Source organism: Mixophyes fleayi, chromosome 3, assembly GCF_038048845.1.
Source record: "Mixophyes fleayi isolate aMixFle1 chromosome 3, aMixFle1.hap1, whole genome shotgun sequence".
Taxonomy (NCBI): domain Eukaryota; kingdom Metazoa; phylum Chordata; class Amphibia; order Anura; family Limnodynastidae; genus Mixophyes; species Mixophyes fleayi.
The window spans coordinates 117109553-117127715 of NC_134404.1; the positions used below are offsets into that span (position 1 = coordinate 117109553).

The 18163-nt window shown below is 47.0% G+C and overlaps 1 protein-coding gene and 1 long non-coding RNA gene across 2 annotated transcripts in view; both read left to right on the forward strand.

Annotated features, from left to right (window-relative positions):
• LOC142143933 (uncharacterized) overlaps positions 1–18163 on the forward strand; it is a 454648-nt gene that overhangs the window by 341835 nt on the left and 94650 nt on the right. The window lies entirely within an intron of this gene.
• On the forward strand, positions 10534–16769 carry LOC142143927 (uncharacterized). Its single transcript, XR_012689606.1, has 2 exons — positions 10534–11041; positions 14933–16769. It is a non-coding gene; the product is annotated as an uncharacterized LOC142143927 (long non-coding RNA).

Here is an 18163-nt window from a genome sequence, read left to right on the forward strand (position 1 = left end):
AAAATTAGGAGGGGGGTAAGGGGCGGACCATTCCCCAATGGCATCACCTCTGAGCGGCATCCTTTGCTGAGACTGCGTCTGCGTACGAAACTCAACCTGTGCGGGCTGGGGAAATGGGCTTCGTAACGGTAGATAGGAACCGGGACCAACTAATGTCTGAGAAGGCATATACCATGTATGCGGTTGCGCCTGACTATGCAACACATTTCCCACCTGACCAAGCTGTGGGAACCCTGTCCCGTTATTGTGCCAGGCTGTCGTGTGAACCTGAGGGATGGGCTGGGTAGGGGGGAACGGGGTAAATGAGGAACCGCTAACATCCTGTGAGAATAATAAAGGAGACATTCCCTCCGCTTGAAAGTTAGAGAAGGGGGGCTGTGAGTTAAGAGCTGCCCTCTTCCTAGCCTGATACTGAACAAAACTGTCTTGTGATTGTACGTTTTGGTGCAACCTGGGGTCAGGTATCTGAGCAGGCAAAACCAGATCCCTCGCAGGCTGAGACACAGGGATTGGCGGTGGAAAGCATGCCAAAGACATGAGAGGTGGGGCGCTGTTGGGCCTCGTGTTCTGCGGCTGCCTCCGCACCACAGTCCCTACTTCTGACCGGGCATATGATGGGCCGACTTCCTTACCCTGGTGCCTTTGAGCCACGGGCCTCTGTTCTCTTCCCCCCGCCCTTGAAGGGTTAATAGTGCATCCTCTACTGTTTTCAGCAGACCGAGCAAACACCAGAGAGGGAGACCCTCTCCTTGCCGTGCTCTGTCTGACCCTGTCTGGAGCTGTAACGCCGGAGACTGGCTGCACAGCCTCTCTCTCTGGCGCATGCGCCCTCCTATCAATGGCCGCCGGGGTTGCGCCCTTCCCCCCTGCTGAACGACCGCGGCGGGAAGAGCGTCTAACCCTTTCTCTTCCCCGCCCGGCCGCACTAGGTGCTGCGCGCTTCGCCCCGCTGCTGCCTCGGCGTGCAGACATAGTGTCAGCGCCGGAGGAAACAGCGGGCATCTGGGCTGTAGAGGAAGCGGGGGGGACATTGCGGGGAGGAGAATCAGCTCCCTCCGAGAATCTAGAGGGGGCAGGGGCACTTCTCTTCGGGCGGGACATGTTTTATGGCCAAAATACACTATGCAGGGAAAGAATTAGGCGATGGAAAGGATAAAGGCAAAATAAAGAAATAAACTGGGAGTTTAAATTGGGAGTAATGGGAAGCAAAATAAACCGAAATAAACAGCAGTAAAAGTAAAGAAACAGCAGTAAATACAATCCCACTGTCTATATCAAGCTTCAATTCCCACCACTACCGCAAAAACAGCTAGAAACACAGTTGAAACACAAAATGCAGCTACTCAGCCTGACACAGCTATTCCCAGGGGATTTCTGCGACGGAAGAGACCCAGCATCCTCTGCGTGAGAATATATGGGCACACAAACCTAAACACTCCCACAGGATTCTATTGGCTGGAGGTGACCAACAACTTAACCCTCAATGGGTAAGTGCTATGCCTCTGAACATGTGGATAAGTTTAAGGACGTTTGGCTTAATGTGCCTCACTTCTCATTGTCTAGCAAGAGATTTCTTCAAAGGCCTTCACATTTGCGTCCTGCCATACATGGTATAAGGTGCTACCCTTATCTACCACCCCCCCTCTGGGTAGTTTATCATCCACAAAACCCCTTGATCTAACAGCTTCTAAGAGAACCATGTCACACTATCTCTAGGAAGTAATTCACAAACATATAGTGCAGAATTACGCCTAAAAATTAGCTTGCACATGACAATGCCCATGGATGCAGTGGGGCTTAAAGACACCCCCCTGTAGGCGATGGGCCGTCACCTGGTCCTCTGGCCAAGAGGCCGGCTGCCTGGAGCCCGAGTTGCTAGATGCCCAAAAATGCATTGTGGAGAAAGAGGCACCTGTGCACAGAGTAAGGCCCTCTGCACCTTTAATTTTTAGGCAGCACCATTTTTTTCGCCCTAGCCTGTTGGCCGAGTGCAAGCATCATTTTTATATTTCCGTCCGAAAGGCTGGGGCCTTATGGCACTTATTTATTTATTTATTTATTACACTTGGTACCAAGCACTTTTTTGATTATGTGTCTTTGTTTTTGCCACATTTGGTAGGGGTTTGGGTATAGGATCTTATGGGCGACCCTCTTTACCCAAGTCATCTGAGGCTCCCTCCTTTTGGAGGGAGCCTTTTATGTCGGTGATATAAAGGGGCCCTCCCTAGCTTCAGCAAAGGAGGGGCTAAAGATCTCCCTTTTTTTCCCTCTCTGGGGCCTTTTGGCTTCTACGGGATGGGGAGGCACAGGGCCCTTTCCCTTTTGGGAAGGGTCCAAAGTCCCAATTCCCCAGCACAGTTTGCACTGCACCGGGTGATTCCGAGTCATGTACCTCGGAAATAAAAAAAAGTAATAATAAAAAAAGAGTAGGGTGGTATTGGTTCACATTATGAGAGGGGGTCTCCATGCTCATTGCCCCCCCCCCACCATGCTCTAGTGGGAGCCTGCTTCTAGCTGTAGCGCTGGTTAATGATTGGGGAGAGGAACTTCTTTAAAGAAATGTATATCTATATATTTAATTAGACATTGTAACAATAAATGACAGTATGAAAGAAACAGTACTAGACTCTGGTTCAATGGGTTTATTGCGAGCTCCTGCAGATGGTATGGATCTCCTGTGCGAGCTCCTGAAGATGGTATGGATCACCTGTGCAAGCTCCTGCAGATGTATGGATCTCCTGTGCGAGCTCCTGCGGATGGTATGGATCTCCTGTGCGAGCTCCTGCAGATGGTATGGATCTCCTGTGCAAGCTCCTGCAGATGGTATGGATCTCCTGTGCGAGCTCCTGCGGATGGTATGGATCTCCTGTGCGAGCTCCTGCAGATGGTATGGATCTCCTGTGCGAGCTCCTGCAGATGGTATGGATCTCCTGTGCGAGCTCCTGCAGATGGTATGGATCTCCTGTGCGAGCTCCTGCAGATGGTATGGATCTCCTGTGCGAGCTCCTGCAGATGGTATGGATCTCCTATGCTGGTGCAGATGTTTTAGAGGGAGGTGCAGAAAGTATAGGGTGCTGGGTCTTCTACCCGGTTAGTCTGACTCACAGGTCCAGTTCTTACGTCATCTGATACGGTGTAGATGTCCTGCTGCAAGGAAGCAGTGACCAACAGGAGAGGTCGTCACTCTCTGTAGAGATCCATACGTCCCAGCTGGAGCTGGAACGAATGGGTCTCTACAGAGAGCGACAACCTCTCCTGTTGGTCACTACCTCCTTGCAGCAGGACATCTACACCGTATGGACTGGGGGACAAGGAGAAGACCAACCAGGTAGAGGAGCCTGCACCCTTTCTCCTGATGGGACAAGCTATTATATGGGAACTGGGCCCTCAACCTTGATAGCAAGGTAGGGCCTCAGGATTAACTCCATAGTCTCCATCATCCCTCTTGTGCAGCTCCTGCAGTTGGTGGTAACGGTCGCGTATGTCTGCAGGAGCACATAGAAGAGCAGGAGCAGAATGCCAGACAGGAGCAGCAGCTTGCAGGACCAGCGCATGAGATTGCAAATGATGTTAAATAGCAATCTGAAAGAGAAACTATGTTATAGCGATGAACAGTTGCAATCATTTTGAAATAATAATAGGAGAATAATTTACCTCAGTCCTGCAATGCTGCTCCTTTTCTGCTCTTTACGTTTTACAGCACTTTTCATCTGCAGTTGCCGCTCCTAAAGGAAAATCAGTGGTGGGATTATGAGGAATACGACACAAGATCAGCCACTTAAGTTAGGGAAGTCAGAGTTGGCCGGCCATGCTACGATATTGACCATTTGGTCCCATATTGCAGCAAGTTGCCCCAAAATGAACAGCACATTATTTGCTAATAATCCAATTGAAATCAACTAGTTCAATATCCTGCATGGTTAGGTGTTTCTGGTCATCACCCAACTGTACTAACAGACCCTAGTGTAAGCCAGAGGTAAACTGGCTGCTTGGCCAGAGTGCCTGGATCTTGGCCACAATTTTGTTGATGGTGGTCTTGCTGCAATGTACCCCCAGCTTAGAGAGCTTACAGCCTGTAGGGAAAAGAAAGAGAAGTCCTTCCTCATGGTAATGACTGTAACCACCAGGTATCATGCTAATCACTGCCATTGCTGGCCTCCTGCTCCACGTCAATGCACTATACTAGTGAGAGCTCTGGTGTGGTGCAGGAGACCTGGTGAGGTAGGGTCAGAGCACGTATGTTATTAGCACACAGAGCGTCTTAGCTATCTGTCGCTCTCCTGGGATGGGAACCTTTCTTTCTGATAGAAGATGTTTAGTAGTTACAAAAGATGACCTGTGACAGAGGTGGCAGGTACAAATGTCTTACTGCTGACAGTAAATATGATCTCACTTTATATAACATAGAGGAAGGGGCTGATGACATGGACTCACCAGTTCAGCCATCACAATCTCTGCAGGATCTTCCGCAGCCTCCTCCACAGGTTTCATCCTGAAGGACCAGAAAATATTATTATTTAAACTTATGTCTTCTATTCACAAGAGTTACTGATACAGTCCATGGTCATAGTTCCTATCTGGAGGTTTCTCTTATACGATTTTTTTAATGTAGGATGAGCAACAATTTAACAGTATATAATAGATATTTCTGGAGTTTTTAGAAAATTACAGACAGAGCCTGAATGCAATTAATAGAACAGTATAGACAGATCCTGTCTGGAGTCACCAGTACAGGACTTAAAGACTTCCTGATATTTCTATTACAGTACGGACAGCACTGATTATATACACAAATGTTCCTCTTTAGAACCGTATAGAATGTATGTGTACATGGAATAAACCATATAGATACTAACAGAGAAGGTGCTTCTGGCTGCGGCTGCCACTCCCGCAGGTTCCTGTTGATAATCTAGGGAAAGAGACACAGAGTGAAATAAATTATACACAACAAATCTTTAGGACAAGTTCCATGGGACTCGGATAAGCCGGCCACAGTCTGTCCCCGCAGGTTATTACCAGATTACTATACATTTTACAGCAGAACGAGAGAAAATAATTTAATGGAAAAATTAACAAATTGGTCTTAATAAAAAAATATATATTTTGATTTGGTCTAGAAATTTGTCTTGAAGAGTTCATTTAGCAGCAACTTATATAGAACATGAAACAAGAACCCACTCTGATATTATGCAGGATTACAACCATATAAATATCACTCAGGTCAGACATCCAGTATGATCTCTATATCTGATATATCAGATACTGGAACGTGGACCTATTGTGGGACAACTAATCCAGACTATGAAAAACGTTTCGCCATTGATTACACAAAAACTTTAAGTGACAAGTCCCTGTCTGTGCTGTGATGCCCCGTCCTCCTTTACGCTTTATAATTTTTGCTGGTTTTCAGCAACTTGTTGTCACTGACTAATCCTAGTTTCCCCATTGGCCAAACTAAACTAAACGTATCCCGTGTTTTAGGTGGGTAATCACTGTCACCACCAAGCTCCATCACCAGCCTACCAGGAGCCGCTTACACTTCTCTGTGGGGTGTGGCTGCTGCAGCACCTCTTTGCTGGTTGCTAAAACCTTCTGACCGTTTACATTGGATTGGTACTGCCGGGTAGATGAACTCAGGTAGACAGGAGATGGAATAAATGGTAAGTTGTTGGTCCCAGGACACAGCTGGATTTTATAGATAGAGCAGAATATCTCTCACCCAGACTGACATTATTTTGTCCCTGATGTCTAGCACCATCTACACTGGGCCCCCCAGATCTCTATTGGACCACTGGGTGAGTGGAATCCATAAGTGTTAGACAGAGGTGGATGTAGGGGTGTATATGGTGGTATCGCCATATCGCCACTTCTCCTACTGTTTATACATAAATACATTACACATTTACATGTCTGTACACTTTACACTGGGCACACATGTAATAAACACAATAAAATATTTCCGGCAGCAAAGCACCTACTCCTCCATCCCGCCCGGCTATCAGTTACTACATACATGAGTCCATGTTATTTACTGGTCACACAGCTGTGTCATGTTCTCTCTGCACCTATGAACTGAGTGCCGTGTAAAATGTACCCTCAGCTCTGAAGTGGCGGCACCACGGGTAATGTAAGCAAAGCCACCACCTGAGCGCCACCTCTTTATAGTAACTGTTATACTGTACCTCCTGCTCTGTGGCCAGCAGCCGCAGCCTGGTGAGCCTACTCTTCAGGAGATCATTCTCCCGCATATAGCTGCTGAGCTGCAATAGAGAGAATTACATTTAGATCTGAGTATATGAATACGTAGCGCACACCATATTGTATATTTGTGTAACACATTGTGTAGTGCCCTCTCCTCGCACAAAGGGGCTTATTTGCAGGGTACGGTTATGTTGCTGCGCCGCTGTGTCCAAGTTTCTAGGAGGCTTTGATTTGTACCATAAATCAGACTATAAATGAACAGAATAAGTGCGGATAGTTCCCTGTCACTGTATTACATTATTTGGCAAACAGAAGACTACGTAGGGGATTTTTTGGACGGAGTAAACGTAAGACCACCTGGATGTCCTCTATTTTATTAAACAAATGACAGAATTTGACCAATTTTACTGTAACACTGTTTTACTGTAGAATTTTACTGTACAACTATTATTATATCTGGAGTTCTGTAGCATATTCTGATGTGATATTATATAAATATCTACTTATAAATCACTGCAGCCATTTATTCCAGAAATTATGACTTTTTATGCTAGTAAGGCCCAATGTGGGCATTAGATGGAGGAGACAGATTCAGCGCACTGTCTTGTAGGATAACGAGAACGATGGGCCCTGATACAATAGCAGTTAGGACACTGGGGCAATAATCCAGAGGACAGAGCGTCTCCATGCAAACTACTGTGGAAGACCTTGAAAAGAGATAAATAAAGCTCTGGGTTGAGAGCATAGTTAGTTGTCTACTCTCCCGAAATTTTCCGGGAGGCTCCCAAATTTCGTGGAGTCCTCCAAAGCTCTCGGAAGAGTAGGCAAACCTCCCGGGCCTTGAATTTCTGTATTTTATAGTAGGGGCGGGGCTATAGTGACGTAACGACATCGCAACGCCTCCTGCTACCCTCAGTCACATGATCTGTACTCTGGATCTCCTGGATTACAGATTTAAAAAGTAGGCAAATATGGTTGAGAGTGTTTATGTTCTATGAAATTGGGAGATATTACTACTTGATGTGTTTATATGAATACACCCGGGGTGATTGCTAGGTATATAATACACCCGGGGTGATTGCTGGGTATATAATACACCCGGGGTGATTGCTGGGTATATAATACACCCGGGGTGATTGCTGGGAATATAATACACCCGGGGTGATTGCTGGGTATATAATACACCCGGGGTAATTGCTGGGTATATAATACACCCGGGGTGATTGCTGGGTATATAATACACCCGGGGTGATTGCTGGGTATATAATACACCCGGGGTGATTGCTGGGTATATAATACACCCGGGGTGATTGCTTGGTATATAATACACCCGGGGTGATTACTGGGTATATAATACACCCGGGGTGATTACTGGGTATATAATACACCCGGGGTGATTGCTGGGTATATAATACACCCACGGTGATTGCTGTATATATTACAGTAATAAAGTGTGTAGACAAAGCTTCAGTTTTGGTCTTATGGGACACTTGCGAGGAGAGAGTGCACCACGGCTGTGACTATCATCACATTGGAATATTAAGTGATATAATGATGGACTGACCAGGCTTGATAGCAGCTCCTCTCTTCCTTCAAGGATGTCGCATTTTCTCTCCTGTCCAGGGAATAATGCAGATATAAGGTCAGTTTTAGAGTGTGAGAGAGAAATAAGAGAGAAAGAGAGACAGAGAGAGAGAGTGACAGAGGGCGAGAGAGAGAGAGAGAGAGAGAGAGGGTGAGAGAGAGACAGAGGGTGAGAGAGAGAGAGACAGAGATGGAGAAAGAGAGAGAGTGACAGAGAGTGAGAGAGAGACAGATAAATGTATGTCACACTTTCCGTACTTTTATTTTTCAGTACAGACAGTGGGCATCACATTATTAAACCCGTCTATAATGTGAATAGTAGGAAACTGAATCTGTACCGTGAGTCAGTTTCCAGCCGTTCGCATGGTGAGGGATATTAACCTTTTAGTGTCCCACTGCCACGCGGATGTCGGAGCAGGAACTGATGTGAATGTATATAGTCTCCGTAAGAGTAATGTGTATATGTTGCCGCTATATATATATATATATATATATATATATATATATAAATACATAAAGCGCTCCTGAAAGCTGGAGGCTACACATGAAGCGTGGGATCATGCACAATAACATGTCACACACATGGTTCATAGTATCACAATGGCCATATTCCAATCATACCTCCCAGATGTCCTGATTTAGGTGGGACAGTCACGAATTGACGCCATTGTGCCGCCATTCCACCAGTCGGCACGTTTGTCCCCAGACAAGTTGGGGGGTTTGTTAGAGAAGGGGAATTGGAGACAGCCTAATGCTTCAGAAGCGCTTAGCACGGCCCCAGAGACCGTCACACGCCCCTCAGCCTGGCATGACCACACCGTGTTGTGATTACCTCTGTACGTGTATGTTTGTATGTATACAAATGGTTATAGATAGTTGTCATACCAACTGCTGCTTGATCCACAGTTCTTCTGCCTCCACTTGCCGGCTCTCCCCCAGTTGTTTCCACAGGGTCTCAAGCTCATCATTATTCGACCTGGATAGACAAGTAGAGAATACATTCTTATTTACCTGCTTATTTAATATACACCAGTGCCAGACAAACAGCCAGGCATACTCCGATCGGTGAGCAACAGGAAACGGGATCCATGGTACAAATAACAATCAGTTACAGGTTGTGAGTGTGACAACTATGGGGGGAGGGCCCTTGACAACACCACTAGAACTTTGAAAAAAAATCCCACCCCGACCATAATAAGGGATTTCCTGTTTCAGCCGTTACAGGCATCACAGGACGCACCAGATTGGGTGAGTGCAGGTACGTTTAATTTTTTTCTTTTATTATAATATAATTTTAGCTTTTTGTGGCGTTATCACTTTAATGTTTGCTGATAATACAAATGTTTCCCCTTTGCGATAAGGTGATAGCAGGGTTCAGAAACAGCACGTAATTATGAGAGAGGCCATTAGCCGAAGGAGTTTAAAATCATGTGTTGTGAGCTGATAATGTTACTCACCACTGGGGGGTTTTAAGGCTGTAGTGTAATCAGCCAATTAGGAAGGAAGTGGGAGTGTCGTGGAAAGAATATATCAAGCAGTGTGAGAAGGAGAGAGCTTCCTGTTTCCTGGATCCGGAGAAGCTGCAGCATCAGGCGTAGTATCTGGCGTTTGTTTTGTTCTCTGTGCTCTTGTACTATTTTTGTGTCTTTTTCTCTCCTCTTTCCTTTCTCGTCCCTTGTCTTCCCTGTTCTGTTTATTCATCCCCTCACCCCCGTTTTCTTTCATTTCCCCCTCTACACCCGTTTCCCGGTCATGGCATCTTCACGGCCTAGAAGGTCTCGGTCCATCCCCGCCAGGTTTGCTGGTTCCCTCCCTCCTCCGGCGGCGCTTTCCGCGCCTTTTATACAGTCTGGCCCTTCCGTTTCAGCCCCCCTCTCTGACCAAGGTCAGCTACAAACTCCGGGTTCTCCCGGCGGGGACGCCCGCTCCAGCGGCGGTGCGTCCACCCGCAGGTCACGTGGCCCGGCCGCCGCGAGCGCTGCTCGCGGGATCGGGTCTGGTGAGGAGGTCCAGGGCTCCGGAGCGGGCGGCGAGGCCGCTCGTGTCCGGAGGCACGCGCAGGATCAGGCTGTCTGCCAGAGCCAGGGGCAGGGGATCCCCTTCCCCCGCTCACGTGGCGCTCTTTGGGTCACGGGGGCCATCTTTAGTATCCCCCTCCGTCGGAGCTCCAGTCATTGCCTCCGCAGGTTCCCCCGTGACTAATGTGGGATCTGTGGGGGACAGAGTGCAGAGTTCTGCAGAGCGGGCACAGGTGTCCCCATATAGAGGCCTGGGGCCTATTATTTTTGACCCTGTAGTTTCCCCGGGGTCACAAGTACAGGGGGCGGTGGTTGCAGGTTCTTTGCCCCCCTCCTTTTCCACCCAACATTTCTTAGGACAACTACCCTATACCGCACATGTGGGGGCCCAGCTGGTGCCATCTCTCCCCCCCCCTCCTTTCCAAGGGGTGATGCCCCTCAACTCCCTTCCCCCCCTTGCCCTTTCCCAGGCCAGAGACCCACCCCCCCCTCCCCCTCCCCCCTTCTTTTTTCTGGGGACGCTGTGTCTCAGGCGGGGGCGGTGATATCATCTAATAGGGCCCCTGGGTTGCTGGGTCCTGCCCCGGTTATGTTTCCCCCCGGGAGCGGGGGTGCAGCCTATCAACAATTCCCTTCTGTCTGTCCTTCTTCTACCCTACCCCTGGTCTCGGACCCAGCTGTTATATGGCCGCTTCAGCAGAATGTTAGTAATCTACCCAGGGCGGGGGGACATGCCTCCTCTTGGTCATTACCGTACCCCACTAGGGGCTATGGGTCTGTAGTTGAAGCAGGGAACTTGTGGTCGGCCCCTTATCCATCTTTATCTGGTCAGTACTTACATTCTTACCCCCAACCCGCCGGGGTTAATATATCGGGCGTTTCTGGTACGGATTCGCTTTCCCTTGTCAGACAATGGGGGGATAGGGACCAAGGGGTTCCCCCTCAGGCGGGTTTTCTAGGTCATCTCATGGTTCCCCCTCCAGGTTCGGCCCCGGATGGGGTATCGACTCAACAGGCGGGCAATCTGTCTTCTCCACGTGTTAACATTTCTTCTTATCCAGCTTCACAGGCGCAACCATCTTCGGGGACAGGGCGTGCAAGCATGGATGGAACGGGGTCGCAGATGCACCAGGAAGAGGCGGCAGGGAGCTCTACAGGGCAACAAGGGTCGCAGCAAGTCGTTTCGGAAGGCGTGGGCGGAGCGAGATTGGATCTGCAGGAGGGGCAGGAAGCGGCCGGTGAGTACGATGGTTCTACGATAAGCAACACTTATATGTCCAGTTCAAGCATAGCCACCACCAGTGATGAGTCAGCCCCATCTTCCCCCAGGCAGGGTCAGCGCAAGCTTATTAAAATCCTTAACACTCACTTCGGGGGAACTAAAAGGAAGAGCGTAGATCGGCGGGAGGCAGCGTCTGCCACTCCGGCTGGAGGTACCCTGGTTAGATGTGAGAACACGGCATTGTTGATAGGAGTTAGGCGCAGCATGAGGCACAAGATTAAGAAAGGCCATTATGTTGATATATTTGAGCTGACGAAGGTCGCACAAAAAGAGTTGGCAGCTGCGTGCGCGCGAGGGGGAGTCGGGGAGGATGCATACAGAAACTTTTCGAACTGGCTGACAGGGTATTGCGTTTTCTCAGCTTGTTATGTGGAAACTAGGCCTGATGCAATCATAGACGTATGGAAATATCTTCACCTTATTAATGAGATGCATAGTTGTGAACGCCCAGGTACCTGGAGGTTGTACGATAAGCTGTTTCGCGAGAAGGTGCACGGTCAGCTTTATATGCCCCTGGCTTTTAAGGATGTTGAGATCTGGTTAAGGTTAAATAGAGCCCAGGTGTGGGAGGTGAGCATGGGGTACGGTCCCCCTCAGTTAGCCAGGTTTCCGTATGGGGGGAGACGAGGTGCTCCCCAGTCTTCCAAAAACCGTTGCTTCGCTTTTAACAATTCCTCATGCGGGAGGGGGGATTCGTGCCGGTATAGACACGTCTGCACCAATTGTAGAGGAAGTCATCCCCTTAAAGAATGCCCTAGGGGCTCCGTCGGAGTCGGTAGGGGACGGGGAGGGGCGGGGGGTTCTGTCTAAAGCGGACTCCCCCATTGTATTCCCAATCCTCTGCAAATGGCTGGCCCTTTACCCAGATGCGGCGCAGGCCTCTTTTCTTAGGGAGGGTTTTCGCCTTGGTTTTCGTCTTCCCATAAATAGTGGGGTGGCGGGTACTGCCGCCAGAAACCTTCGCTCAGCGTATGTACACCCCGACATCCTAGCGGAAAAAGTAGGTAAAGAGATAGGCCTTGGTCGCATGGTGGGTCCTTTTTCATCCCCTCCCATTCAAGACTTAGTCATTTCCCCGGTGGGAATAGTACCTAAGAAGGCCCCAGGAAAATTTAGGTTGATCCAGCATTTATCTTACCCAGCGGGTAAGTCAGTTAATGATGCAATTGACCCCCAAATTAGCTCAGTGGTGTACCAGTCCTTTGATGATGCGTTAGCACTAGTGAGAGAATTTGGCAATGGTGCGCTTATGGCTAAGTTGGACATAGAATCGGCTTTTCGCCTCCTTCCGTTGCATCCAGAGTCCTTTAAATTTATGGGTTTTAAAATTCAGAACCATTACTATGTGGATCGGTGCCTGCCAATGGGCTGTTCAGTATCATGCGCATATTTTGAGGCGTTTAGTTCATTCCTCCATTGGTGTATCGGGGCAGGGACGGGACATCGCGGCATTGCGCATTATCTGGATGACTTCCTGTTTATAGGTCCGGCTAATTCCCCTAGTTGTAAGGAAACACTGTATGCTGCGCAAGCGTTATTTCGTGTGATGGGGGTGCCAGTAGCTGCGGACAAAACGGAGGGCCCGGCCACATGCCTGAGGTTTTTAGGTATCGAAATTGACACATTGGAGGGTTGTTGTCGTTTACCATCTGATAAAGTGGCTAAGTTACAATCCCTGATAGGAGAGGTCTTGGCTGTTCCATCTTGCACGTTGCGTAAAGTTCAATCGTTGCTAGGCTCTTTCAACTTTGCCTGCCGAGTAATACCCATGGGCCGAGTATTTTGTAGGAAGCTTCAGCTAGCAACGTCAGGCTTGCGTAGTCCCCATTCCCAGGTGCGTTTGTCGACAGAGATTAGGGAGGATCTAGGCATATGGAGTCGTTTTCTAGTGGTTTTTAACGGTGTAAGAGTATGGCCAGCACACGCAGTAGCTAGTACATCGTTGGATTTGCATACAGACGCATCAGGCTCGAAAGGTTTTGGTGCCTTTTTCCAAGGGGAATGGTGCGCGGCACCCTGGCCGCAGTCATGGAGATCCGAAGGCTTGGTGCGAAATCTGTTAACTTTAGAGTTGTTTCCCATCGTGGTGGCTTTGGAGCTGTGGGCTGTCCGATTGCGCGGCAGGAGCGTGGTTTTTTGGTGCGACAACTTAGGTGTGGTGCAGGCTATTAACAAGCAAAGCGCCTCCTCACGCACGGCGATTAATTTGCTCCGTGTCCTGGTGTTGAGGTGTTTAGAGTCTGATATTACCTTTCGGGCACGTCATGTTCCTGGCGTGGATAACCAAATAGCTGATGCTCTTTCTCGTTTTGAATGGCAGCGTTTCAGATCTCTGGCTCCACATGCAAGTTTAACCGGTTTACAGTGTCCTCCTTATGATTGGCAGATGGTCCTTTAGGGATAAGGTGGTTAGCAGAAGCGTCCTTGGCTCCGGCAACTAGAAAATGATATCAAGGGGCATGGGAACGTTGGTTGAGTTACTGCGCATCTTGCAACAGCGACACTTCAGGTCAGATTCCCTCCATTACGGGTTTTATGTGGAAGTGTTATAACGAAGGGGTTTCTAGAGCAAAGATGGGGTCCCTTTTGGCTGGTATTTCATTCACGGCTAAGTTGAACAGCGTGCAGGATCCCACAAAGTCATTTATCATAACTAAAGCGCTGAAGGGTTGGTCCAGGATTCAGCCTATGACTAGTGACACACGCCGGCCGATTGACGGGCAAATTTTAGCCAGATTGATTGCGGCGTTGCATAATTTAGCTACAGATGACTATGAGGCTTTGCTATTCGGGCTGGCTTTTTCAATGGCGTATCACGGTGCCTTTAGGGTTAGTGAGTTGGTAGCCAGATCTAAGAACGACAGAGGGGGAGCTTTGTTGTTTAGAAATGTTGTTTTACAACCTAATGTGATACGTTGTAAGATAGTCAAGTCCAAAACGGATCAGCTAGGCAGAGGTCATTGGTTAGCGATTACGGAACAGCAGGAAACATCTATATGCCCGGTCAAGCTGGCCAATCAATTCGCTAAAATTCGCCCCCCAGGGGAAGGTTTGTGGTTAAGTCATTCGGACAATACGCCAGTAACTAAATTTCAGTTTAGTGCTTTGTTAAAACGGGCCCTTGGGGAGGTTGGCCTTAACCCTGTTGAATATGGCACGCATTCTTTCAGAATAGGGGCGGCCACTGCCGCTGCAGCCAGAGGGGCATCTGTCAATGAGATTCAAGCGCTAGGGAGATGGAAGTCACAGGCCTATAAGAAATATATCCGGCCGGATAAATGAGCCTTGTAAGGGCTCTTACATATGGTCATGTTCTCTCCTTATGTCTCTCATGGTTCTTTATCGCTTTCATCTCTTCTTTTCTCATCTATCACTTGGTGACCCAGGGTTATGCTGCTCGCTGTGTTAAACGGGGGCATGGAGGGATTTTTCCTCTTGTTTTCCTTGGCAAGGCCTGATTAGTGTGTGTGCCTCCCGGGGTTTACAAGGGGTTTTTTACCTACATATGGGTTACCAATTTTCCATTTCAATTTGTTAAGGATTAAAGAATAAGGATAATTTCAGCTTAGCGAGACAAAATAGATGAAAATAAATAAATAAATAAACGAGACAAAATAGATAAAATCAATGGCTTCTAGATTTAAAGATAGGATCTTTTTTCCCTTTCCAATATTCGAATTTAGTTGGGGTGGCCCCTCTGGTAGGGAGGGGATACCTCAGCGAAGTGTTAAAATTGAAATAAAAATAAAAATAAAATAATAATATAGTTCTGTTTTTTAACACGGTTGTTTGGTGGATCATTTCTCAGATACGGTTATGATTGATGAGACTATTCAATTTGTTTTAGGTTTTTCGGTGAAGAAGACAAGGATATGGGTCGTGGGTCATTCATTTATCTTTTGGGCTGCGAAGCACAGGATAGCGGAGAGGTGGTCCGGTTTCACACACCCAGTTGACATCCGCTGGTTGGGTAAAAGGGGCATGGTATGGGCGGCTTTGATTCCCACGTTAGGGGAAGAAATAGAAGTACACGGTACCCCGGATATAGTGGTCATTCATTTGGGAGGTAATGATGTAGGAAAGGGCAAATCCCTTGATTTAATCATTAATATTCGTGAAGATCTCGCACAGATACATGCCCGATGGCCTTCAATGAAGGTTTGTTGGTCCAACATAATACCTCGATTGTCCTGGAGATCATCTATCCCCCCGGCCACATTGATAAAGGTGGTTAAAAAGATAAATGGATACGCAAGGCAGAACATTAGGGGCACGCAGGGGGTTGTCATTAGTCATCCTGGGTTAACGGTAGACAAGAGGCATCTTTTTAGAGCAGATGGGGTTCATTTGTCGCCAGTAGGAACGGTTTTGTTCATAGAGAGGATTTTTTCAGAGCTCAAGGGTTTAGTTTTTTCTTTAGGTGGCGGGCCGCGTGGTCCGTAGGGCACTCGGCTGTGGCAGGAGAGCATGGCAGTCATAAGGTTGTTAAACATACGGTACTTAATGTGTTGGCAATATAGCCTTGGTTCCCTCAATGTTATTAGACTCGTTGGTACTCTTGTAAGGAGTATCAGGTTTTTGCCTAGAAAGGGCTTGACCAGTTTGAGTCAGAGGGTATTGAGTTAATTTATAGTGTATAGTACCGGCCAATAGTTAAGGTGTTAACCTGGGTTGGTGGAAAGGAGGCGATCTTCCACCGTATTGGTTCATGTTGGTTTTAGCTGGCTGCCCTTGCTCTTCGCCACCTCTATAAAGAAAAAGGTCCAAATTGCTTATAGCTTTTGATAGTATTGATAGATAAAATAAAATAAAGATAATTAAAATAAAATAAAATAAACATATAATTTAAATAATATTAATGTAATAAAAGGACCTTTTTTATTCCAAACTTAAGTCGGTGTCCGTGTCTTTATTTTATGGTTGTATATGTGGGGATGTTTTAAACAAAGAGGGGAATGCATTTGAAGGGTAATCAACACTATGCATTTTATTATGAGAGAGGCCATTAGCCGAAGGAGTTTAAAATCATGTGTTGTGAGCTGATAATGTTACTCACCACTGGGGGGTTTTAAGGCTGTAGTGTAATCAGCCAATTAGGAAGGAAGTGGGAGTGTCGTGGAAAGAATATATCAAGCAGTGTGAGAAGGAGAGAGCTTCCTGTTTCCTGGATCCGGAGACCCACCCACCCGCCCTGGTTCCAGGTTATTGGTTATATTCCCTCGTCACGAGGAGCGAGGTTTTTTGAATGGCAGGAGAGCATGGCAGTCATAAGGTTGTTAAACATACGGTACTTAATGTGTTGGCAATATAGCCTTGGTTCCCTCAATGTTATTAGACTCGTTGGTACTCTTGTAAGGAGTATCAGGTTTTTGCCTAGAAAGGGCTTGACCAGTTTGAGTCAGAGGGTATTGAGTTAATTTATAGTGTATAGTACCGGCCAATAGTTAAGGTGTTAACCTGGGTTGGTGGAAAGGAGGCGATCTTCCACCGTATTGGTTCATGTTGGTTTTAGCTGGCTGCCCTTGCTCTTCGCCACCTCTATAAAGAAAAAGGTCCAAATTGCTTATAGCTTTTGATAGTATTGATAGATAAAATAAAATAAAGATAATTAAAATAAAATAAAATAAACATATAATTTAAATAATATTAATGTAATAAAAGGACCTTTTTTATTCCAAACTTAAGTCGGTGTCCGTGTCTTTATTTTATGGTTGTATATGTGGGGATGTTTTAAACAAAGAGGGGAATGCATTTGAAGGGTAATCAACACTATGCATTTTATAGAAATCATCTCTGTAAAGAGCAAATGATGGAATATTTACATTTAATTATTCACATTCAATGCAGTTTAAAATGTGCAACATAAAATAAAACAAATATTTAAACTTACATACAGGAAAGGAGAATCTACACTGGGCAGTGGGCTATATATTATTATCGAGGAGAGGACAGGTCACTGCCTCCCACAACTTCCACAAAATCATCTAATTAAATACTCTGTGCTGATGGGGCACCTGCTCCTTCTACTATATAATTCTCAGTCTGTGGCTTCCTGCTGCCTCCATTACCCATCCACACATCATGTCACTGCCCCTGTCACATGCAGTCCTGTCCTCACTGACACATCACTCATCTCCTGATATACTCTGTGCTGTGCTCTAAACATTAACAGGTTCTCTCATACTTATCACATGCACCTTCACAATTAGACCTCACCTCATAACTCCTGTAAACAGCTTTCAATTGAGAGACTTATGAAAAACACAGTGGTGTGTTTGACTTCTTCGCTCTCTCTGAGCTGCCTCTCTGCACTGTCCCTGGGCAGTGTGGTCACTCACTATGATGTCAAGTGCGTGATGTCACAGTGCGTGATGTCACCAGGGCCTGTTGAAAGAGGCAGACCTGATAAAATAGGGACACTGCTGTGGCAAATTATAATGGGGGGTGTTTAGGAGCTGCCCATCCAAGCTCAGTTGTGTAAGAATGACCTTGGAGTGTGGAGCTCAGCCTGTGTTCCAATGAACATGGGGATATGTTCTTAATGTGGGCAGCACGGTGGCTTAGTGGTTAGCACTTCTGCCTCACAGTTCTGGGGCCCAATGGGGCAGGGACTGATGTGAGTGAGTTCTCTGTACATTGCTGTGGAATCAGTGGCACTATATAAATAAATGGTGATGATGATGAATGTTCATTGTTGAATATATGGAATATATATCATAGGTGAAGGGGTTGCTGTATTTCCTGATGACAATTAAGGTCCAGGAAGGGCCCACAGTACATATTATGGAATTCAGAGTGAGACACATGGAGTGGGGTGACGTTATCTCCACCCAGAGTCCACAGGGTTTAATCCACCACATTAGAGAACTCTATATGGGCCCATTTCCAAAGAGGAAGGACAACTATGGCCTTACCCATATGCCCCGGCAGTCCCTGGTTATGTAGGACAGTCCCCACCAGAGTCATGGCTGCGTAGATAGGGGGCGCAGTTAGTTTTATCACGAGGAAAGCAGAAGGAATGATTATCAATGATTGGGGAGCGGGGATGTCTGACAATAAACATTGTTTACAAACTGCA